This window comes from Dendropsophus ebraccatus, unplaced genomic scaffold, assembly GCF_027789765.1.
Source record: "Dendropsophus ebraccatus isolate aDenEbr1 unplaced genomic scaffold, aDenEbr1.pat pat_scaffold_530_ctg1, whole genome shotgun sequence".
NCBI classification, from domain to species: Eukaryota; Metazoa; Chordata; class Amphibia; order Anura; family Hylidae; genus Dendropsophus; species Dendropsophus ebraccatus.
This window is the reverse complement of record NW_027210131.1, coordinates 21,562-40,149: the sequence shown is the minus strand read 5'-3', so window position 1 is coordinate 40,149 and position 18,588 is coordinate 21,562. Positions and strand designations below refer to the sequence as shown.

At 43.1% G+C, this 18,588-nt stretch overlaps 37 non-coding genes across 37 annotated transcripts; all 37 read right to left on the bottom strand.

The window, feature by feature from the left end:
- Nucleotides 1-34: 34 nt before the first annotated feature.
- On the bottom strand, nt 35-107 carry TRNAV-UAC (transfer RNA valine (anticodon UAC)). Its single transcript has one exon. It is a non-coding gene; the product is annotated as a tRNA-Val (tRNA).
- Nucleotides 108-529: 422 nt separating this feature from the next.
- TRNAV-UAC (transfer RNA valine (anticodon UAC)) lies at nt 530-602 on the bottom strand. The gene has a single exon. It is a non-coding gene; the product is annotated as a tRNA-Val (tRNA).
- A 423-nt stretch (nt 603-1,025) lies between these two features.
- TRNAV-UAC (transfer RNA valine (anticodon UAC)) lies at nt 1,026-1,098 on the bottom strand. Its single transcript has one exon. It is a non-coding gene; the product is annotated as a tRNA-Val (tRNA).
- A 422-nt stretch (nt 1,099-1,520) lies between these two features.
- Nucleotides 1,521-1,593, bottom strand: TRNAV-UAC (transfer RNA valine (anticodon UAC)). The gene has a single exon. It is a non-coding gene; the product is annotated as a tRNA-Val (tRNA).
- Nucleotides 1,594-2,015: 422 nt separating this feature from the next.
- Nucleotides 2,016-2,088, bottom strand: TRNAV-UAC (transfer RNA valine (anticodon UAC)). The gene has a single exon. It is a non-coding gene; the product is annotated as a tRNA-Val (tRNA).
- Nucleotides 2,089-2,510: 422 nt separating this feature from the next.
- Nucleotides 2,511-2,583, bottom strand: TRNAV-UAC (transfer RNA valine (anticodon UAC)). Its single transcript has one exon. It is a non-coding gene; the product is annotated as a tRNA-Val (tRNA).
- A 422-nt stretch (nt 2,584-3,005) lies between these two features.
- On the bottom strand, nt 3,006-3,079 carry TRNAV-UAC (transfer RNA valine (anticodon UAC)). Its single transcript has one exon. It is a non-coding gene; the product is annotated as a tRNA-Val (tRNA).
- A 421-nt stretch (nt 3,080-3,500) lies between these two features.
- Nucleotides 3,501-3,573, bottom strand: TRNAV-UAC (transfer RNA valine (anticodon UAC)). The gene has a single exon. It is a non-coding gene; the product is annotated as a tRNA-Val (tRNA).
- A 422-nt stretch (nt 3,574-3,995) lies between these two features.
- On the bottom strand, nt 3,996-4,068 carry TRNAV-UAC (transfer RNA valine (anticodon UAC)). The gene has a single exon. It is a non-coding gene; the product is annotated as a tRNA-Val (tRNA).
- A 422-nt stretch (nt 4,069-4,490) lies between these two features.
- TRNAV-UAC (transfer RNA valine (anticodon UAC)) lies at nt 4,491-4,563 on the bottom strand. Its single transcript has one exon. It is a non-coding gene; the product is annotated as a tRNA-Val (tRNA).
- Nucleotides 4,564-4,985: 422 nt separating this feature from the next.
- TRNAV-UAC (transfer RNA valine (anticodon UAC)) lies at nt 4,986-5,058 on the bottom strand. Its single transcript has one exon. It is a non-coding gene; the product is annotated as a tRNA-Val (tRNA).
- A 422-nt stretch (nt 5,059-5,480) lies between these two features.
- Nucleotides 5,481-5,553, bottom strand: TRNAV-UAC (transfer RNA valine (anticodon UAC)). Its single transcript has one exon. It is a non-coding gene; the product is annotated as a tRNA-Val (tRNA).
- A 422-nt stretch (nt 5,554-5,975) lies between these two features.
- Nucleotides 5,976-6,048, bottom strand: TRNAV-UAC (transfer RNA valine (anticodon UAC)). The gene has a single exon. It is a non-coding gene; the product is annotated as a tRNA-Val (tRNA).
- A 422-nt stretch (nt 6,049-6,470) lies between these two features.
- TRNAV-UAC (transfer RNA valine (anticodon UAC)) lies at nt 6,471-6,543 on the bottom strand. Its single transcript has one exon. It is a non-coding gene; the product is annotated as a tRNA-Val (tRNA).
- A 422-nt stretch (nt 6,544-6,965) lies between these two features.
- TRNAV-UAC (transfer RNA valine (anticodon UAC)) lies at nt 6,966-7,038 on the bottom strand. Its single transcript has one exon. It is a non-coding gene; the product is annotated as a tRNA-Val (tRNA).
- A 423-nt stretch (nt 7,039-7,461) lies between these two features.
- Nucleotides 7,462-7,534, bottom strand: TRNAV-UAC (transfer RNA valine (anticodon UAC)). Its single transcript has one exon. It is a non-coding gene; the product is annotated as a tRNA-Val (tRNA).
- A 422-nt stretch (nt 7,535-7,956) lies between these two features.
- TRNAV-UAC (transfer RNA valine (anticodon UAC)) lies at nt 7,957-8,029 on the bottom strand. The gene has a single exon. It is a non-coding gene; the product is annotated as a tRNA-Val (tRNA).
- Nucleotides 8,030-8,451: 422 nt separating this feature from the next.
- Nucleotides 8,452-8,524, bottom strand: TRNAV-UAC (transfer RNA valine (anticodon UAC)). The gene has a single exon. It is a non-coding gene; the product is annotated as a tRNA-Val (tRNA).
- A 423-nt stretch (nt 8,525-8,947) lies between these two features.
- On the bottom strand, nt 8,948-9,020 carry TRNAV-UAC (transfer RNA valine (anticodon UAC)). Its single transcript has one exon. It is a non-coding gene; the product is annotated as a tRNA-Val (tRNA).
- Nucleotides 9,021-9,442: 422 nt separating this feature from the next.
- Nucleotides 9,443-9,515, bottom strand: TRNAV-UAC (transfer RNA valine (anticodon UAC)). Its single transcript has one exon. It is a non-coding gene; the product is annotated as a tRNA-Val (tRNA).
- Nucleotides 9,516-9,938: 423 nt separating this feature from the next.
- TRNAV-UAC (transfer RNA valine (anticodon UAC)) lies at nt 9,939-10,011 on the bottom strand. The gene has a single exon. It is a non-coding gene; the product is annotated as a tRNA-Val (tRNA).
- A 422-nt stretch (nt 10,012-10,433) lies between these two features.
- TRNAV-UAC (transfer RNA valine (anticodon UAC)) lies at nt 10,434-10,506 on the bottom strand. The gene has a single exon. It is a non-coding gene; the product is annotated as a tRNA-Val (tRNA).
- A 422-nt stretch (nt 10,507-10,928) lies between these two features.
- TRNAV-UAC (transfer RNA valine (anticodon UAC)) lies at nt 10,929-11,001 on the bottom strand. Its single transcript has one exon. It is a non-coding gene; the product is annotated as a tRNA-Val (tRNA).
- Nucleotides 11,002-11,421: 420 nt separating this feature from the next.
- Nucleotides 11,422-11,494, bottom strand: TRNAV-UAC (transfer RNA valine (anticodon UAC)). Its single transcript has one exon. It is a non-coding gene; the product is annotated as a tRNA-Val (tRNA).
- A 422-nt stretch (nt 11,495-11,916) lies between these two features.
- Nucleotides 11,917-11,989, bottom strand: TRNAV-UAC (transfer RNA valine (anticodon UAC)). Its single transcript has one exon. It is a non-coding gene; the product is annotated as a tRNA-Val (tRNA).
- A 423-nt stretch (nt 11,990-12,412) lies between these two features.
- TRNAV-UAC (transfer RNA valine (anticodon UAC)) lies at nt 12,413-12,485 on the bottom strand. The gene has a single exon. It is a non-coding gene; the product is annotated as a tRNA-Val (tRNA).
- A 424-nt stretch (nt 12,486-12,909) lies between these two features.
- TRNAV-UAC (transfer RNA valine (anticodon UAC)) lies at nt 12,910-12,982 on the bottom strand. The gene has a single exon. It is a non-coding gene; the product is annotated as a tRNA-Val (tRNA).
- A 422-nt stretch (nt 12,983-13,404) lies between these two features.
- On the bottom strand, nt 13,405-13,477 carry TRNAV-UAC (transfer RNA valine (anticodon UAC)). The gene has a single exon. It is a non-coding gene; the product is annotated as a tRNA-Val (tRNA).
- A 422-nt stretch (nt 13,478-13,899) lies between these two features.
- On the bottom strand, nt 13,900-13,972 carry TRNAV-UAC (transfer RNA valine (anticodon UAC)). Its single transcript has one exon. It is a non-coding gene; the product is annotated as a tRNA-Val (tRNA).
- A 423-nt stretch (nt 13,973-14,395) lies between these two features.
- Nucleotides 14,396-14,468, bottom strand: TRNAV-UAC (transfer RNA valine (anticodon UAC)). The gene has a single exon. It is a non-coding gene; the product is annotated as a tRNA-Val (tRNA).
- A 422-nt stretch (nt 14,469-14,890) lies between these two features.
- TRNAV-UAC (transfer RNA valine (anticodon UAC)) lies at nt 14,891-14,963 on the bottom strand. The gene has a single exon. It is a non-coding gene; the product is annotated as a tRNA-Val (tRNA).
- A 422-nt stretch (nt 14,964-15,385) lies between these two features.
- Nucleotides 15,386-15,458, bottom strand: TRNAV-UAC (transfer RNA valine (anticodon UAC)). The gene has a single exon. It is a non-coding gene; the product is annotated as a tRNA-Val (tRNA).
- Nucleotides 15,459-16,374: 916 nt separating this feature from the next.
- TRNAV-UAC (transfer RNA valine (anticodon UAC)) lies at nt 16,375-16,447 on the bottom strand. The gene has a single exon. It is a non-coding gene; the product is annotated as a tRNA-Val (tRNA).
- Nucleotides 16,448-16,869: 422 nt separating this feature from the next.
- TRNAV-UAC (transfer RNA valine (anticodon UAC)) lies at nt 16,870-16,942 on the bottom strand. The gene has a single exon. It is a non-coding gene; the product is annotated as a tRNA-Val (tRNA).
- A 423-nt stretch (nt 16,943-17,365) lies between these two features.
- On the bottom strand, nt 17,366-17,438 carry TRNAV-UAC (transfer RNA valine (anticodon UAC)). The gene has a single exon. It is a non-coding gene; the product is annotated as a tRNA-Val (tRNA).
- A 422-nt stretch (nt 17,439-17,860) lies between these two features.
- Nucleotides 17,861-17,933, bottom strand: TRNAV-UAC (transfer RNA valine (anticodon UAC)). The gene has a single exon. It is a non-coding gene; the product is annotated as a tRNA-Val (tRNA).
- Nucleotides 17,934-18,354: 421 nt separating this feature from the next.
- TRNAV-UAC (transfer RNA valine (anticodon UAC)) lies at nt 18,355-18,427 on the bottom strand. The gene has a single exon. It is a non-coding gene; the product is annotated as a tRNA-Val (tRNA).
- Nucleotides 18,428-18,588: the final 161 nt, after the last annotated feature.

Below are 18,588 nucleotides of genomic sequence, written 5' to 3'. Positions count from 1 at the left end.
GTTAAAGTAACCTCTTTCAAAAACATTCTTCCTATGGTTTCACTGGGGATTGAACCCAGGACCTTCTGCGTGTAAAGCAGACGTGATGACCACTACACTATGAAACCCCTGAAAACGTGCTGCCAGTTCACATGGTCCAATCGGGTTCTGTTACATTTAAACTCTTTGAAAAAGTTTAAAGTTTATGGTTTCACTTAGGATTAAGCCCAGGACTGTCTGCATGTAAACCAGACATGATGGTCACTACACTATGATTAAGACCATGAAGAACCATCCATGAGAGGAGCACTACCGATCAGCAACAACTAGAGGTCTGAGATTTGGGGGCACGGCTGGGACCTTTCACACTCAAGGTGGGGGTAATACCCTTCCATCAAAAAGCCAAGACGAGAGTGCATCAGAAAGCCACAGATGCATCACGTGGATTTTCTTCCTGTGCTGACTATGGCCTTGCAATATTTTTATCTTGCTTGTAATCTTGGGCTTTATTTTATGGTTAAAGTAACCTCTTTCAAAAACATTCTTCCTATGGTTTCACTGGGGATTGAACCCAGGACCTTCTGCGTGTAAAGCAGACGTGATGACCACTACACTATGAAACCCCTGAAAATCGTGCTGCCAGTTCACATGGTCCAATCGGGTTCTGTTACATTTAAACTCTTTGAAAAAGTTTAAAGTTTATGGTTTCACTTAGGATTAAGCCCAGGACTGTCTGCATGTAAACCAGACATGATGGTCACTACACTATGATTAAGACCATGAAGAACCATCCATGAGAGGAGCACTACCGATCAGCAACAACTAGAGGTCTGAGATTTGGGGGCACGGCTGGGACCTTTCACACTCAAGGTGGGGGTAATACCCTTCCATCAAAAAGCCAAGACGAGAGTGCATCAGAAAGCCACAGATGCATCACATGGATTTTCTTCCTGTGCTGACTATGGCCTTGCAATATTTTTATCTTGCTTGTAATCTTGGGCTTTATTTTATGGTTAAAGTAACCTCTTTCAAAAACATTCTTCCTATGGTTTCACTGGGGATTGAACCCAGGACCTTCTGCGTGTAAAGCAGACGTGATGACCACTACACTATGAAACCCCTGAAAACGTGCTGCCAGTTCACATGGTCCAATCGGGTTCTGTTACATTTAAACTCTTTGAAAAAGTTTAAAGTTTATGGTTTCACTTAGGATTAAGCCCAGGACTGTCTGCATGTAAACCAGACATGATGGTCACTACACTATGATTAAGACCATGAAGAACCATCCATGAGAGGAGCACTACCGATCAGCAACAACTAGAGGTCTGAGATTTGGGGGCACGGCTGGGACCTTTCACACTCAAGGTGGGGGTAATACCCTTCCATCAAAAAGCCAAGACGAGAGTGCATCAGAAAGCCACAGATGCATCACATGGATTTTCTTCCTGTGCTGACTATGGCCTTGCAATATTTTTATCTTGCTTGTAATCTTGGGCTTTATTTTATGGTTAAAGTAACCTCTTTCAAAAACATTCTTCCTATGGTTTCACTGGGGATTGAACCCAGGACCTTCTGCGTGTAAAGCAGACGTGATGACCACTACACTATGAAACCCCTGAAAATCCACTGCCAGTTCACATGGTCCAATCGGGTTCTGTTACATTTAAACTCTTTGAAAAAGTTTAAAGTTTATGGTTTAACTTAGGATTAAGCCCAGGACTGTCTGCATGTAAACCAGACATGATGGTCAGTACACTATGATTAAGACCATGAAGAACCATCCATGAGAGGAGCACTACCGATCAGCAACAACTAGAGGTCTGAGATTTGGGGGTACGGCTGGGACCTTTCACACTCAAGGTGGGGGTAATACCCTTCCATCAAAAAGCCAAGACGAGAGTGCATCAGAAAGCCACAGATGCATCACGTGGATTTTCTTCCTGTGCTGACTATGGCCTTGCAATATTTTTATCTTGCTTGTAATCTTGGGCTTTATTTTATGGTTAAAGTAACCTCTTTCAAAAACATTCTTCCTATGGTTTCACTGGGGATTGAACCCAGGACCTTCTGCGTGTAAAGCAGACGTGATGACCACTACACTATGAAACCCCTGAAACGTGCCTGCCAGTTCACATGGTCCAATCGGGTTCTGTTACATTTAAACTCTTTGAAAAAGTTTAAAGTTTATGGTTTCACTTAGGATTAAGCCCAGGACTGTCTGCATGTAAACCAGACATGATGGTCACTACACTATGATTAAGACCATGAAGAACCATCCATGAGAGGAGCACTACCGATCAGCAACAACTAGAGGTCTGAGATTTGGGGGCACGGCTGGGACCTTTCACACTCAAGGTGGGGGTAATACCCTTCCATCAAAAAGCCAAGACGAGAGTGCATCAGAAAGCCACAGATGCATCACATGGATTTTCTTCCTGTGCTGACTATGGTCTTGCAATATTTTTATCTTCCTTGTAATCTTGGGCTTTATTTTATGGTTAAAGTAACCTCTTTCAAAAACATTCTTCCTATGGTTTCACTGGGGATTGAACCCAGGACCTTCTGCGTGTAAAGCAGACGTGATGACCACTACACTATGAAACCCCTGAAAACGTGCTGCCAGTTCACATGGTCCAATCGGGTTCTGTTACATTTAAACTCTTTGAAAAAGTTTAAAGTTTATGGTTTCACTTAGGATTAAGCCCAGGACTGTCTGCATGTAAACCAGACATGATGGTCACTACACTATGATTAAGACCATGAAGAACCATCCATGAGAGGAGCACTACCGATCAGCAACAACTAGAGGTCTGAGATTTGGGGGCACGGCTGGGACCTTTCACACTGAAGGTGGGGATAATACCCTTCCATCAAAAAGCCAAGACGAGAGTGCATCAGAAAGCCACAGATGCATCACATGGATTTTCTTCCTGTGCTGACTATGGCCTTGCAATATTTTTATCTTGCTTGTAATCTTGGGCTTTATTTTATGGTTAAAGTAACCTCTTTCAAAAACATTCTTCCTATGATTTCACTGGGGATTGAACCCAGGACCTTCTGCGTGTAAAGCAGACGTGATGACCACTACACTATGAAAACCCTGAAAATACACTGCCAGTTCACATGGTCCAATCGGGTTCTGTTACATTTAAACTCTTTGAAAAAGTTTAAAGTTTATGGTTTCACTTAGGATTAAGCCCAGGACTGTCTGCATGTAAACCAGACATGATGGTCAGTACACTATGATTAAGACCATGAAGAACCATCCATGAGAGGAGCACTACCGATCAGCAACAACTAGAGGTCTGAGATTTGGGTGCACGGCTGGGACCTTTCAACTCAAGGCTGGGGGTAATACCCTTCCATCAAAAAGCCAAGACGAGATTGCATCAGAAAGCCACAGATGCATCACGTGGATTTTCTTCCTGTGCTGACTATGGCCTTGCAATATTTTTATCTTGCTTGCAATCTTGGGCTTTATTTTATGGTTAAAGTAACCTCTTTCAAAAACATTCTTCCTATGGTTTCACTGGGGATTGAACCCAGGACCTTCTGCGTGTAAAGCAGACGTGATGACCACTACACTATGAAACCCCTGAAATTGTGCTGCCAGTTAACATGGTCCAATCGGGTTCTGTTACATTTACAGTCTTTGAAAAAGTTTAAAGTTTATGGTTTAACTTAGGATTAAGCCCAGGACTGTCTGCATGTAAACCAGACATGATGGTCAGTACACTATGATTAAGACCATGAAGAACCATCCATGAGAGGAGCACTACCGATCAGAAACAACTAGAGGTCTGAGATTTGGGGGCACGGCTGGGACCTTTCAAACTCAAGGTGGGGGTAATACCCTTCCATCAAAAAGCCAAGACGAGAGTGCATCAGAAAGCCACAGATGCATCACGTGGATTTTCTTCCTTTGCTGACTATGGCCTTGCAATATTTTTATCTTGCTTGTAATCTTGGGCTTTATTTTATAGTTAAAGTAACCTCTTTCAAAAACATTCTTCCTATGGTTTCACTGGGGATTGAACCCAGGACCTTCTGCGTGTAAAGCAGACGTGATGACCACTACACTATGAAACCCCTGAAAACGTGCTGCCAGTTCACATGGTCGAATCGGGTTCTGTTACATTAAAACTCTTTGAAAAAGTTTAAAGTTTATGGTTTCACTTAGGATTAAGCCCAGGACTGTCTGCATGTAAACCAGACATGATGGTCACTACACTATGATTAAGACCATGAAGAACCATCCATGAGAGGAGCACTACCGATCAGCAACAACTAGAGGTCTGAGATTTGGGGGCACGGCTGGGACCTTTCACACTCAAGGTGGGGGTAATACCCTTCCATCAAAAAGCCAAGACGAGAGTGCATCAGAAAGCCACAGATGCATCACGTGGATTTTCTTCCTGTGCTGACTATGGCCTTGCAATATTTTTATCTTGCTTGTAATCTTGGGCTTTATTTTATGGTTAAAGTAACCTCTTTCAAAAACATTCTTCCTATGGTTTCACTGGGGATTGAACCCAGGACCTTCTGCGTGTAAAGCAGACGTGATGACCACTACACTATGAAACCCCTGAAACGTGCCTGCCAGTTCACATGGTCCAATCGGGTTCTGTTACATTTAAACTCTTTGAAAAAGTTTAAAGTTTATGGTTTCACTTAGGATTAAGCCCAGGACTGTCTGCATGTAAACCAGACATGATGGTCACTACACTATGATTAAGACCATGAAGAACCATCCATGAGAGGAGCACTACCGATCAGCAACAACTAGAGGTCTGAGATTTGGGGGCACGGCTGGGACCTTTCACACTCAAGGTGGGGGTAATACCCTTCCATCAAAAAGCCAAGACGAGAGTGCATCAGAAAGCCACAGATGCATCACATGGATTTTCTTCCTGTGCTGACTATGGCCTTGCAATATTTTTATCTTGCTTGTAATCTTGGGCTTTATTTTATTGTTAAAGTAACCTCTTTCAAAAACATTCTTCCTATGGTTTCACTGGGGATTGAACCCAGGACCTTCTGCGTGTAAAGCAGACGTGATGACCACTACACTATGAAACCCCTTAAAACATGCTGCCAGTTCACATGGTCCAATCGGGTTCTGTTACATTTAAACTCTTTGAAAAAGTTTAAAGTTTATGGTTTCACTTAGGATTAAGCCCAGGACTGTCTGCATGTAAACCAGACATGATGGTCACTACACTATGATTAAGACCATGAAGAACCATCCATGAGAGGAGCACTACCGATCAGCAACAACTAGAGGTCTGAGATTTGGGGGCACGGCTGGGACCTTTCACACTCAAGGTGGGGGTAATACCCTTCCATCAAAAAGCCAAGACGAGAGTGCATCAGAAAGCCACAGATGCATCACGTGGATTTTCTTCCTGTGCTGACTATGGCCTTTCAATATTTTTATCTTGCTTGTAATCTTGGGCTTTATTTTATGGTTAAAGTAACCTCTTTCAAAAACATTCTTCCTATGGTTTCACTGGGGATTGAACCCAGGACCTTCTGCGTGTAAAGCAGACGTGATGACCACTACACTATGAAACCCCTGAAAACGTGCTGCCAGTTCACATGGTCCAATCGGGTTCTGTTACATTTAAACTCTTTGAAAAAGTTTAAAGTTTATGGTTTCACTTAGGATTAAGCCCAGGACTGTCTGCATGTAAACCAGACATGATGGTCAATACACTATGATTAAGACCATGAAGAACCATCTATGAGAGGAGCACTACCGATTAGCAACAACTAGAGCTCTGAGATTTAGGGACACGGCTGGGACCTCTCACACACAAGGTGGGGGTAATACCCTTCCATCAAAAAGCCAAGACGAGAGTGCATCAGAAAGCCACAGATGCATCACGTGAATTTTCTTCCTGTGCTGACTATGGCCTTGCAATATTTTTATCTTGCTTGTAATCTTGGGCTTTATTTTATGGTTAAAGTAACCTCTTTCAAAAACATTCTTCCTATGGTTTCACTGGGGATTGAACCCAGGACCTTCTGCGTGTAAAGCAGACGTGATGACCACTACACTATGAAACCCCTGAAAACGTGCTGCCAGTTCACATGGTCCAATCGGGTTCTGTTACATTTAAACTCTTTGAAAAAGTTTAAAGTTTATGGTTTCACTTAGGATTAAGCCCAGGACTGTCTGCATGTAAACCAGACATGATGGTCACTACACTATGATTAAGACCATGAAGAACCATCCATGAGAGGAGCACTACCGATCAGCAACAACTAGAGGTCTGAGATTTGGGGGCACGGCTGGGACCTTTCACACTCAAGGTGGGGGTAATACCCTTCCATCAAAAAGCCAAGACGAGAGTGCATCAGAAAGCCACAGATGCATCACGTGGATTTTCTTCCTGTGCTGACTATGGCCTTGCAATATTTTTATCTTGCTTGTAATCTTGGGCTTTATTTTATGGTTAAAGTAACCTCTTTCAAAAACATTCTTCCTATGGTTTCACTGGGGATTGAACCCAGGACCTTCTGCGTGTAAAGCAGACGTGATGACCACTACACTATGAAACCCCTGAAAACGTGCTGCCAGTTCACATGGTCCAATCGGGTTCTGTTACATTTAAACTCTTTGAAAAAGTTTAAAGTTTATGGTTTCACTTAGGATTAAGCCCAGGACTGTCTGCATGTAAACCAGACATGATGGTCACTACACTATGATTAAGACCATGAAGAACCATCCATGAGAGGAGCACTACCGATCAGCAACAACTAGAGGTCTGAGATTTGGGGGCACGGCTGGGACCTTTCACACTCAAGGTGGGGGTAATACCCTTCCATCAAAAAGCCAAGACGAGAGTGCATCAGAAAGCCACAGATGCATCACGTGGATTTTCTTCCTGTGCTGACTATGGCCTTGCAATATTTTTATCTTGCTTGTAATCTTGGGCTTTATTTTATGGTTAAAGTAACCTCTTTCAAAAACATTCTTCCTATGGTTTCACTGGGGATTGAACCCAGGACCTTCTGCGTGTAAAGCAGACGTGATGACCACTACACTATGAAACCCCTGAAAACGTGCCTGCCAGTTCACATGGTCCAATCGGGTTCTGTTACATTTAAACTCTTTGAAAAAGTTTAAAGTTTATGGTTTCACTTAGGATTAAGCCCAGGACTGTCTGCATGTAAACCAGACATGATGGTCACTACACTATGATTAAGACCATGAAGAACCATCCATGAGAGGAGCACTACCGATCAGCAACAACTAGAGGTCTGAGATTTGGGGGCACGGCTGGGACCTTTCACACTCAAGGTGGGGGTAATACCCTTCCATCAAAAAGCCAAGACGAGAGTGCATCAGAAAGCCACAGATGCATCACATGGATTTTCTTCCTGTGCTGACTATGGCCTTGCAATATTTTTATCTTGCTTGTAATCTTGGGCTTTATTTTATGGTTAAAGTAACCTCTTTCAAAAACATTCTTCCTATGGTTTCACTGGGGATTGAACCCAGGACCTTCTGCGTGTAAAGCAGACGTGATGACCACTACACTATGAAACCCCTGAAAACGTGCTGCCAGTTCACATGGTCCAATCGGGTTCTGTTACATTTAAACTCTTTGAAAAAGTTTAAAGTTTATGGTTTCACTTAGGATTAAGCCCAGGACTGTCTGCATGTAAACCAGACATGATGGTCACTACACTATGATTAAGACCATGAAGAACCATCCATGAGAGGAGCACTACCGATCAGCAACAACTAGAGGTCTGAGATTTGGGGGCACGGCTGGGACCTTTCACACTCAAGGTGGGGGTAATACCCTTCCATCAAAAAGCCAAGACGAGAGTGCATCAGAAAGCCACAGATGCATCACGTGGATTTTCTTCCTGTGCTGACTATGGCCTTGCAATATTTTTATCTTGCTTGTAATCTTGGGCTTTATTTTATGGTTAAAGTAACCTCTTTCAAAAACATTCTTCCTATGGTTTCACTGGGGATTGAACCCAGGACCTTCTGCGTGTAAAGCAGACGTGATGACCACTACACTATGAAACCCCTGAAAACGTGCTGCCAGTTCACATGGTCCAATCGGGTTCTGTTACATTTAAACTCTTTGAAAAAGTTTAAAGTTTATGGTTTCACTTAGGATTAAGCCCAGGACTGTCTGCATGTAAACCAGACATGATGGTCACTACACTATGATTAAGACCATGAAGAACCATCCATGAGAGGAGCACTACCGATCAGCAACAACTAGAGGTCTGAGATTTGGGGGCACGGCTGGGACCTTTCACACTCAAGGTGGGGGTAATACCCTTCCATCAAAAAGCCAAGACGAGAGTGCATCAGAAAGCCACAGATGCATCACGTGGATTTTCTTCCTGTGCTGACTATGGCCTTGCAATATTTTTATCTTGCTTGTAATCTTGGGCTTTATTTTATGGTTAAAGTAACCTCTTTCAAAAACATTCTTCCTATGGTTTCACTGGGGATTGAACCCAGGACCTTCTGCGTGTAAAGCAGACGTGATGACCACTACACTATGAAACCCCTGAAAAGTCACTGCCAGTTCACATGGTCCAATCGGGTTCTGTTACATTTAAACTCTTTGAAAAAGTTTAAAGTTTATGGTTTCACTTAGGATTAAGCCCAGGACTGTCTGCATGTAAACCAGACATGATGGTCACTACACTATGATTAAGACCATGAAGAACCATCCATGAGAGGAGCACTACCGATCAGCAACAACTAGAGGTCTGAGATTTGGGGGCACGGCTGGGACCTTTCACACTCAAGGTGGGGGTAATACCCTTCCATCAAAAAGCCAAGACGAGAGTGCATCAGAAAGCCACAGATGCATCACAGTGGATTTTCTTCCTGTGCTGACTATGGCCTTGCAATATTTTTATCTTGCTTGTAATCTTGGGCTTTATTTTATGGTTAAAGTAACCTCTTTCAAAAACATTCTTCCTATGGTTTCACTGGGGATTGAACCCAGGACCTTCTGCGTGTAAAGCAGACGTGATGACCACTACACTATGAAACCCCTGAAAACGTGCTGCCAGTTCACATGGTCCAATCGGGTTCTGTTACATTTAAACTCTTTGAAAAAGTTTAAAGTTTATGGTTTCACTTAGGATTAAGCCCAGGACTGTCTGCATGTAAACCAGACATGATGGTCACTACACTATGATTAAGACCATGAAGAACCATCCATGAGAGGAGCACTACCGATCAGCAACAACTAGAGGTCTGAGATTTGGGGGCACGGCTGGGACCTTTCACACTCAAGGTGGGGGTAATACCCTTCCATCAAAAAGCCAAGACGAGAGTGCATCAGAAAGCCACAGATGCATCACATGGATTTTCTTCCTGTGCTGACTATGGCCTTGCAATATTTTTATCTTGCTTGTAATCTTGGGCTTTATTTTATGGTTAAAGTAACCTCTTTCAAAAACATTCTTCCTATGGTTTCACTGGGGATTGAACCCAGGACCTTCTGCGTGTAAAGCAGACGTGATGACCACTACACTATGAAACCCCTGAAAATCGTGCTGCCAGTTCACATGGTCCAATCGGGTTCTGTTACATTTAAACTCTTTGAAAAAGTTTAAAGTTTATGGTTTCACTTAGGATTAAGCCCAGGACTGTCTGCATGTAAACCAGACATGATGGTCACTACACTATGATTAAGACCATGAAGAACCATCCATGAGAGGAGCACTACCGATCAGCAACAACTAGAGGTCTGAGATTTGGGGGCACGGCTGGGACCTTTCACACTCAAGGTGGGGGTAATACCCTTCCATCAAAAAGCCAAGACGAGAGTGCATCAGAAAGCCACAGATGCATCACATGGATTTTCTTCCTGTGCTGACTATGGCCTTGCAATATTTTTATCTTGCTTGTAATCTTGGGCTTTATTTTATGGTTAAAGTAACCTCTTTCAAAAACATTCTTCCTATGGTTTCACTGGGGATTGAACCCAGGACCTTCTGCGTGTAAAGCAGACGTGATGACCACTACACTATGAAACCCCTGAAAACGTGCTGCCAGTTCACATGGTCCAATCGGGTTCTGTTACATTTAAACTCTTTGAAAAAGTTTAAAGTTTATGGTTTCACTTAGGATTAAGCCCAGGACTGTCTGCATGTAAACCAGACATGATGGTCACTACACTATGATTAAGACCATGAAGAACCATCCATGAGAGGAGCACTACCGATCAGCAACAACTAGAGGTCTGAGATTTGGGGGCACGGCTGGGACCTTTCACACTCAAGGTGGGGGTAATACCCTTCCATCAAAAAGCCAAGACGAGAGTGCATCAGAAAGCCACAGATGCATCACATGGATTTTCTTCCTGTGCTGACTATGGCCTTGCAATATTTTTATCTTGCTTGTAATCTTGGGCTTTATTTTATTGTTAAAGTAACCTCTTTCAAAAACATTCTTCCTATGGTTTCACTGGGGATTGAACCCAGGACCTTCTGCGTGTAAAGCAGACGTGATGACCACTACACTATGAAACCCCTGAAAACGTGCTGCCAGTTCACATGGTCCAATCGGGTTCTGTTACATTTAAACTCTTTGAAAAAGTTTAAAGTTTATGGTTTCACTTAGGATTAAGCCCAGGACTGTCTGCATGTAAACCAGACATGATGGTCACTACACTATGATTAAGACCATGAAGAACCATCCATGAGAGGAGCACTACCGATCAGCAACAACTAGAGGTCTGAGATTTGGGGGCACGGCTGGGACCTTTCACACTCAAGGTGGGGGTAATACCCTTCCATCAAAAAGCCAAGACGAGAGTGCATCAGAAAGCCACAGATGCATCACGTGGATTTTCTTCCTGTGCTGACTATGGCCTTGCAATATTTTTATCTTGCTTGTAATCTTGGGCTTTATTTTATGGTTAAAGTAACCTCTTTCAAAAACTTTCATCCAATGGTTTCACTGGGGATTGAACCCAGGACCTTCTGCGTGTAAAGCAGACGTGATGACCACTACACTATGAAACCCCTGAAAGTCCACTGCCAGTTCACATGGTCCAATCGGGTTCTGTTACATTTAAACTCTGAAAAAGTTTAAAGTTTATGGTTTCACTTAGGATTAAGCCCAGGACTGTCTGCATGTAAACCAGACATGATGGTCACTACACTATGATTAAGACCATGAAGAACCATCCATGAGAGGAGCACTACCGATCAGCAACAACTAGAGGTCTGAGATTTGGGGGCACGGCTGGGACCTTTCACACTCAAGGTGGGGGTAATACCCTTCCATCAAAAAGCCAAGACGAGAGTGCATCAGAAAGCCACAGATGCATCACATGGATTTTCTTCCTGTGCTGACTATGGCCTTGCAATATTTTTATCTTGCTTGTAATCTTGGGCTTTATTTTATGGTTAAAGTAACCTCTTTCAAAAACATTCTTCCTATGGTTTCACTGGGGATTGAACCCAGGACCTTCTGCGTGTAAAGCAGACGTGATGACCACTACACTATGAAACCCCTGAAAACGTGCTGCCAGTTCACATGGTCCAATCGGGTTCTGTTACATTTAAACTCTTTGAAAAAGTTTAAAGTTTATGGTTTCACTTAGGATTAAGCCCAGGACTGTCTGCATGTAAACCAGACATGATGGTCACTACACTATGATTAAGACCATGAAGAACCATCCATGAGAGGAGCACTACCGATCAGCAACAACTAGAGGTCTGAGATTTGGGGGCACGGCTGGGACCTTTCACACTCAAGGTGGGGGTAATACCCTTCCATCAAAAAGCCAAGACGAGAGTGCATCAGAAAGCCACAGATGCATCACATGGATTTTCTTCCTGTGCTGACTATGGCCTTGCAATATTTTTATCTTGCTTGTAATCTTGGGCTTTATTTTATGGTTAAAGTAACCTCTTTCAAAAACATTCTTCCTATGGTTTCACTGGGGATTGAACCCAGGACCTTCTGCGTGTAAAGCAGACGTGATGACCACTACACTATGAAACCCCTGAAAACGTGCTGCCAGTTCACATGGTCCAATCGGGTTCTGTTACATTTAAACTCTTTGAAAAAGTTTAAAGTTTATGGTTTCACTTAGGATTAAGCCCAGGACTGTCTGCATGTAAACCAGACATGATGGTCACTACACTATGATTAAGACCATGAAGAACCATCCATGAGAGGAGCACTACCGATCAGCAACAACTAGAGGTCTGAGATTTGGGGGCACGGCTGGGACCTTTCAAACTCAAGGTGGGGGTAATACCCTTCCATCAAAAAGCCAAGACGAGAGTGCATCAGAAAGCCACAGATGCATCACGTGGATTTTCTTCCTGTGCTGACTATGGCCTTGCAATATTTTTATCTTGCTTGTAATCTTGGGCTTTATTTTATGGTTAAAGTAACCTCTTTCAAAAACATTCATTCCTATGGTTTCACTGGGGATTGAACCCAGGACCTTCTGCGTGTAAAGCAGACGTGATGACCACTACACTATGAAACCCCTGAAAAGTCCACTGCCAGTTCACATGGTCCAATCGGGTTCTGTTACATTTAAACTCTTTGAAAAAGTTTAAAGTTTATGGTTTCACTTAGGATTAAGCCCAGGACTGTCTGCATGTAAACCAGACATGATGGTCACTACACTATGATTAAGACCATGAAGAACCATCCATGAGAGGAGCACTACCGATCAGCAACAACTAGAGGTCTGAGATTTGGGGGCACGGCTGGGACCTTTCACACTCAAGGTGGGGGTAATACCCTTCCATCAAAAAGCCAAGACGAGAGTGCATCAGAAAGCCACAGATGCATCACAGTGGATTTTCTTCCTGTGCTGACTATGGCCTTGCAATATTTTTATCTTGCTTGTAATCTTGGGCTTTATTTTATGGTTAAAGTAACCTCTTTCAAAAACATTCTTCCTATGGTTTCACTGGGGATTGAACCCAGGACCTTCTGCGTGTAAAGCAGACGTGATGACCACTACACTATGAAACCCCTGAAAACGTGCTGCCAGTTCACATGGTCCAATCGGGTTCTGTTACATTTAAACTCTTTGAAAAAGTTTAAAGTTTATGGTTTCACTTAGGATTAAGCCCAGGACTGTCTGCATGTAAACCAGACATGATGGTCACTACACTATGATTAAGACCATGAAGAACCATCCATGAGAGGAGCACTACCGATCAGCAACAACTAGAGGTCTGAGATTTGGGGGCACGGCTGGGACCTTTCACACTCAAGGTGGGGGTAATACCCTTCCATCAAAAAGCCAAGACGAGAGTGCATCAGAAAGCCACAGATGCATCACATGGATTTTCTTCCTGTGCTGACTATGGCCTTGCAATATTTTTATCTTGCTTGTAATCTTGGGCTTTATTTTATGGTTAAAGTAACCTCTTTCAAAAACATTCTTCCTATGGTTTCACTGGGGATTGAACCCAGGACCTTCTGCGTGTAAAGCAGACGTGATGACCACTACACTATGAAACCCCTGAAAACGTGCTGCCAGTTCACATGGTCCAATCGGGTTCTGTTACATTTAAACTCTTTGAAAAAGTTTAAAGTTTATGGTTTCACTTAGGATTAAGCCCAGGACTGTCTGCATGTAAACCAGACATGATGGTCACTACACTATGATTAAGACCATGAAGAACCATCCATGAGAGGAGCACTACCGATCAGCAACAACTAGAGGTCTGAGATTTGGGGGCACGGCTGGGACCTTTCACACTCAAGGTGGGGGTAATACCCTTCCATCAAAAAGCCAAGACGAGAGTGCATCAGAAAGCCACAGATGCATCACATGGATTTTCTTCCTGTGCTGACTATGGCCTTGCAATATTTTTATCTTGCTTGTAATCTTGGGCTTTATTTTATGGTTAAAGTAACCTCTTTCAAAAACATTCTTCCTATGGTTTCACTGGGGATTGAACCCAGGACCTTCTGCGTGTAAAGCAGACGTGATGACCACTACACTATGAAACCCCTGAAAATCGTGCTGCCAGTTCACATGGTCCAATCGGGTTCTGTTACATTTAAACTCTTTGAAAAAGTTTAAAGTTTATGGTTTCACTTAGGATTAAGCCCAGGACTGTCTGCATGTAAACCAGACATGATGGTCACTACACTATGATTAAGACCATGAAGAACCATCCATGAGAGGAGCACTACCGATCAGCAACAACTAGAGGTCTGAGATTTGGGGGCACGGCTGGGACCTTTCACACTCAAGGTGGGGGTAATACCCTTCCATCAAAAAGCCAAGACGAGAGTGCATCAGAAAGCCACAGATGCATCACGTGGATTTTCTTCCTGTGCTGACTATGGCCTTGCAATATTTTTATCTTGCTTGTAATCTTGGGCTTTATTTTATGGTTAAAGTAACCTCTTTCAAAAACATTCTTCCTATGGTTTCACTGGGGATTGAACCCAGGACCTTCTGCGTGTAAAGCAGACGTGATGACCACTACACTATAAAACCCCTGAAAACGTGCTGCCAGTTCACATGGTCGAATCGGGTTCTGTTACATTTAAACTCTTTGAAAAAGTTTAAAGTTTATGGTTTCACTTAGGATTAAGCCCAGGACTGTCTGCATGTAAACCAGACATGATGGTCACTACACTATGATTAAGACCATGAAGAACCATCCATGAGAGGAGCACTACCGATCAGCAACAACTAGAGGTCTGAGATTTGGGGGCACGGCTGGGACCTTTCACACTCAAGGTGGGGGTAATACCCTTCCATCAAAAAGCCAAGACGAGAGTGCATCAGAAAGCCACAGATGCATCACGTGGATTTTCTTCCTGTGCTGACTATGGCCTTGCAATATTTTTATCTTGCTTGTAATCTTGGGCTTTATTTTATGGTTAAAGTAACCTCTTTCAAAAACATTCTTCCTATGGTTTCACTGGGGATTGAACCCAGGACCTTCTGCGTGTAAAGCAGACGTGATGACCACTACACTATGAAACCCCTGAAACGTGCCTGCCAGTTCACATGGTCGAATCGGGTTCTGTTACATTTAAACTCTTTGAAAAAGTTTAAAGTTTATGGTTTCACTTAGGATTAAGCCCAGGACTGTCTGCATGTAAACCAGACATGATGGTCACTACACTATGATTAAGACCATGAAGAACCATCCATGAGAGGAGCACTACCGATCAGCAACAACTAGAGGTCTGAGATTTGGGGGCACGGCTGGGACCTTTCACACTCAAGGTGGGGGTAATACCCTTCCATCAAAAAGCCAAGACGAGAGTGCATCAGAAAGCCACAGATGCATCACATGGATTTTCTTCCTGTGCTGACTATGGCCTTGCAATATTTTTATCTTGCTTGTAATCTTGGGCTTTATTTTATGGTTAAAGTAACCTCTTTCAAAAACATTCTTCCTATGGTTTCACTGGGGATTGAACCCAGGACCTTCTGCATGTAAAGCAGACGTGATGACCACTACACTATGAAACCCCTGAAAACGTGCTGCCAGTTCACATGGTCCAATCGGGTTCTGTTACATTTAAACTCTTTGAAAAAGTTTAAAGTTTATGGTTTCACTTAGGATTAAGCCCAGGACTGTCTGCATGTAAACCAGACATGATGGTCACTACACTATGATTAAGACCATGAAGAACCATCCATGAGAGGAGCACTACCGATCAGCAACAACTAGAGGTCTGAGATTTGGGGGCACGGCTGGGACCTTTCACACTCAAGGTGGGGGTAATACCCTTCCATCAAAAAGCCAAGACGAGAGTGCATCAGAAAGCCACAGATGCATCACATGGATTTTCTTCCTGTGCTGACTATGGCCTTGCAATATTTTTATCTTGCTTGTAATCTTGGGCTTTATTTTATGGTTAAAGTAACCTCTTTCAAAAACATTCTTCCTATGGTTTCACTGGGATTGAACCCAGGACCTTCTGCGTGTAAAGCAGACGTGATGACCACTACACTATGAAACCCCTGAAAACGTGCTGCCAGTTCACATGGTCCAATCGGGTTCTGTTACATTTAAACTCTTTGAAAAAGTTTAAAGTTTATGGTTTCACTTAGGATTAAGCCCAGGACTGTCTGCATGTAAACCAGACATGATGGTCACTACACTATGATTAAGACCATGAAGAACCATCCATGAGAGGAGCACTACCGATCAGCAACAACTAGAGGTCTGAGATTTGGGGGCACGGCTGGGACCTTTCACACTCAAGGTGGGGGTAATACCCTTCCATCAAAAAGCCAAGACGAGAGTGCATCAGAAAGCCACAGATGCATCACGTGGATTTTCTTCCTGTGCTGACTATGGCCTTTCAATATTTTTATCTTCCTTGTAATCTTGGGCTTTATTTTATGGTTAAAGTAACCTCTTTCAAAAACATTCTTCCTATGGTTTCACTGGAGATTGAACCCAGGACCTTCTGCGTGTAAAGCAGACGTGATGACCACTACACTATGAAACCCCTGAAAACGTGCTGCCAGTTCACATGGTCCAATCGGGTTCTGTTACATTTAAACTCTTTGAAAAAGTTTAAAGTTTATGGTTTCACTTAGGATTAAGCCCAGGACTGTCTGCATGTAAACCAGACATGATGGTCACTACACTATGATTAAGACCATGAAGAACCATCCATGAGAGGAGCACTACCGATCAGCAACAACTAGAGGTCTGAGATTTGGGGGCACGGCTGGGACCTTTCACACTCAAGGTGGGGGTAATACCCTTCCATCAAAAAGCCAAGACGAGAGTGCATCAGAAAGCCACAGATGCATCACATGGATTTTCTTCCTGTGCTGACTATGGCCTTGCAATATTTTTATCTTGCTTGTAATCTTGGGCTTTATTTTATGGTTAAAGTAACCTCTTTCAAAAACATTCTTCCTATGGTTTCACTGGGGATTGAACCCAGGACCTTCTGCGTGTAAAGCAGACGTGATGACCACTACACTATGAAACCCCTGCAAACGTGCTGCCAGTTCACATGGTCGAATCGGGTTCTGTTACATTAAAACTCTTTGAAAAAGTTTAAAGTTTATGGTTTCACTTAGGATTAAGCCCAGGACTGTCTGCATGTAAACCAGACATGATGGTCACTACTCTATGATTAAGACCATGAAGAACCATCCATGAGAGGAGCACTACCGATCAGCAACAAGTAGAGGTCTGAGATTTGGGGGCACGGCTGGGACCTTTCACACTCAAGGTGGGGGTAATACCCTTCCATCAAAAAGCCAAGACGAGAGTGCATCAGAAAGCCACAGATGCATCACAGTGGATTTTCTTCCTGTGCTGACTATGGCCTTGCAATATTTTTATCTTGCTTGTAATCTTGGGCTTTATTTTATGGTTAAAGTAACCTCTTTCAAAAACATTCTTCCTATGGTTTCACTGGGGATTGAACCCAGGACCTTCTGCGTGTAAAGCAGACGTGATGACCACTACACTATGAAACCCCTGAAAACGTGCTGCCAGTTCACATGGTCCAATCGGGTTCTGTTACATTTAAACTCTTTGAAAAAGTTTAAAGTTTATGGTTTCACTTAGGATTAAGCCCAGGACTGTCTGCATGTAAACCAGACATGATGGTCACTACACTATGATTAAGACCATGAAGAACCATCCATGAGAGGAGCACTACCGATCAGCAACAAGTAGAGGTCTGAGATTTGGGGGCACGGCTGGGACCTTTCACACTCAAGGTGGGGGTAATACCCTTCCATCAAAAAGCCAAGACGAGAGTGCATCAGAAAGCCACAGATGCATCACATGGATTTTCTTCCTGTGCTGACTATGGCCTTGCAATATTTTTATCTTGCTTGTAATCTTGGGCTTTATTTTATGGTTAAAGTAACCTCTTTCAAAAACATTCTTCCTATGGTTTCACTGGGGATTGAACCCAGGACCTTCTGCGTGTAAAGCAGACGTGATGACCACTACACTATGAAACCCCTGAAACGTGCTGCCAGTTCACATGGTCCAATCGGGTTCTGTTACATTTAAACTCTTTGAAAAAGTTTAAAGTTTATGGTTTCACTTAGGATTAAGCCCAGGACTGTCTGCATGTAAACCAGACATGATGGTCACTACACTATGATTAAGACCATGAAGAACCATCCATGAGAGGAGCACTACCGATCAGCAACAACTAGAGGTCTGAGATTTGGGGGCACGGCTGGGACCTTTCACACTCAAGGTGGGGGTAATACCCTTCCATCAAAAAGCCAAGACGAGAGTGCATCAGAAAGCCACAGATGCATCACATGGATTTTCTTCCTGTGCTGACTATGGCCTTGCAATATTTTTATCTTGCTTGTAATCTTGGGCTTTATTTTATGGTTAAAGTAACCTCTTTCAAAAACATTCTTCCTATGGTTTCACTGGGGATTGAACCCAGGACCTTCTGCGTGTAAAGCAGACGTGATGACCACTACACTATGAAACCCCTGAAAACGTGCTGCCAGTTCACATGGTCCAATCGGGTTCTGTTACATTTAAACTCTTTGAAAAAGTTTAAAGTTTATGGTTTCACTTAGGATTAAGCCCAGGACTGTCTGCATGTAAACCAGACATGATGGTCACTACACTATGATTAAGACCATGAAG